General features: G+C 46.3%; 1 protein-coding gene across 1 annotated transcript in view; it reads right to left on the bottom strand.

Moving 5' to 3' along the window:
- Positions 1–2,500, bottom strand: part of qkia (QKI, KH domain containing, RNA binding a) — a 29,126-nt gene that overhangs the window by 6,589 nt on the left and 20,037 nt on the right. The gene's annotated exons all lie outside the window — the stretch shown is intronic.

Here is a 2,500-nt window from a genome sequence, read left to right as displayed (position 1 = left end):
CCGGTGGAGGGTTTAGGGTTATGGCGAGGGGGGCCCGAGTTAGGTGGAGGTAGGTGGGCGGGGCATGGATTTGGGATGAGGGGATGGACAAGGGGGAGGGGGGAGGAGGGAGGAGGGAGGGAGGGGGAGGGGGGGTTGTGAAACAATCACAGGCAGAAAGCAAGAGTGGAGAAAATGCAGAGCAGAAAAAGACCAAAAACAGGAGGAGGAGGAGGAGCGAGAAGGAGAGGAGGAGGAGGAAGAGGAGGAAAGGTGGAAAAAAAAAGGAAAATTAATCCATGCAATGATCACGGTGAACCACAAAAGCCACAATTTGCAGTGCAAAAAACAAAACAGACGAAAACAAAAACACACCCAAAACCGCATGAAAAATAAAAAGGGTTAAAAAAAACGTTTGCGATCACCAAATGCGCAGCGTCAAGACCCACCAATCAGCACGGAGCCTGGGAGAGCTCATTTACTGCAGACAGCGCAACAAATCAAACAAATAAACAACCCAGAGCACGCGAATGCAGAGCAGAGAGGCATGCACAAACACACACGTATATACGCACACACGTGCATGTACATACACACACACACACACAGACACAAACACACACGCATACACGCACACATGTAATTCCACACACACACACGTGCATGTACACACACACACACACACACACACGCGCACACACACACACACACACACACACAAACATGACGGAATGACACACAACCAGTACGCGGCTACAGCTGTTCTCAATGTGGTATGAGACTTATGACTGGAGCTGATTTGCAGGCGATCACTGATGCTAGAAATGGAGGATGACGCACAGAGGATTAGAAGGGGGTGTGGCCTAGAGGGATTGAAACAGGGGGCGTGGCTGCATTTAGAAAACAACCAGCTGCAATACGCTAGTAATGTATCTGCAATACACTCATCCTCCGCACAAACTGTAGCTGTTCACTGGCAATGCATCCTGGGTCCTCTAATCCTCTGTTCAACCTGTAGTAGTACACTAGTAATCTATCCACAATACACTCATCCTCTGTAGAACCTGTAGTAATACGCTAGCAATCTATCCACAATACACTCATCCTCTGTAGAACCTGTAGTAGTACACTAGTAATCTATCCACAATACACTCATCCTCTGTAAAACCTGTAGTAGTACACTAGTAATCTATCCACAATACACTCATCCTCTAAAACCTGTAGCAATACGCTAGCAATCTATCCACAACACACTCATCCTCTAAAACCTGTAGCAATACGCTAGCAATCCATCCACAATACACTCATCCTCTGTAGAACCTGTAGTAGTACACTAGTAATCTATCCACAATACACTCATCCTCTGTAGAACCTGTAGTAGTACACTAGTAATCTATCCACAATACACTCATCCTCTGTAGAACCTGTAGTAGTACACTAGTAATCTATCCACAATACACTCATCCTCTGTAGAACCTGTAGTAGTACACTAGTAATCTATCCACAATACACTCATCCTCTGTAGAACCTGTAGTAGTACGCTAGCAATCTATCCACAATACACTCATCCTCTGTAGAACCTGTAGCAATACGCTAGCAATCTAAACACAACACACTCATCCTCTAAAACCTGTAGCAATACGCTAGCAATCTAAACACAATACACTCATCCTCTAAAACCTGTAGCAATACGCTAGCAATCTATCCACAATACACTCATCCTCTGTAAAACCTGTAGCAATACACTAGCAATCTATCCTCAGTACACTCATCCTCTGTACAACCTGAAGCCATAGATTAATTCGTGGGGGTGGGGGGTGTGGTAAAATAATATGCATGCATGCAGAAACACAACGCTTGCACACAAATACTCTTCACACACGCTCTTTACACACACACACACACACACATTACAGATAAACACACACACACACACGTGCTCATCACACGCACGCGTCTTTGTTCTGCAGGGGAGAGCGCGATGCGCGTCGCTGCTGGCTACAGCTGCACCGGTGTCACAGTTAACGGCGCCTTCGCCGAACGTCTCTTACGCGGTGGGCGGGGGGGGGGAGACGGAACGACAAAATCAACATTTTAACGTCGGTGGCGCTCTAATTCACGCCAAAGATTATTAATCTGGGGCGAGGCCCGGCGACCTCTGCAGCCGCCTCAGCCACCTCAGCCACCGGCCACCAGCCAGCACACAGAACCACACGGCTCAATTCAGCAGGTCTAGCTGTTACGGAGTTTTTAAAAAAATCACTTTTTTTATTTGTTGATTTGTTGCATCTGTTGCACACGGGCCAGCGGCCAAACAGCGACGGCTAAAAGCGTATCAGCACAGAGAGACAGGAATCACACCCCCCCACGTTCACATAACACGATGCAGGTACCACAGATCATTGAGAGAAAAAAAAAAAAAAAAAAAAAAAAAAAAAAAAAAAAGCGCTTTGAGAGCTTTGAATAAGCAGGATATACAGCATCATCAATAAAGGTGCACCTTTCACAATGCAACGACAAT

Source organism: Anguilla anguilla, chromosome 1 (assembly GCF_013347855.1).
Source record: "Anguilla anguilla isolate fAngAng1 chromosome 1, fAngAng1.pri, whole genome shotgun sequence".
In the NCBI taxonomy this organism is placed as follows: domain Eukaryota; kingdom Metazoa; phylum Chordata; class Actinopteri; order Anguilliformes; family Anguillidae; genus Anguilla; species Anguilla anguilla.
The sequence above is the reverse complement of the archived record's forward strand: the minus strand, read 5'-3'. Positions and strand labels throughout refer to the sequence as shown.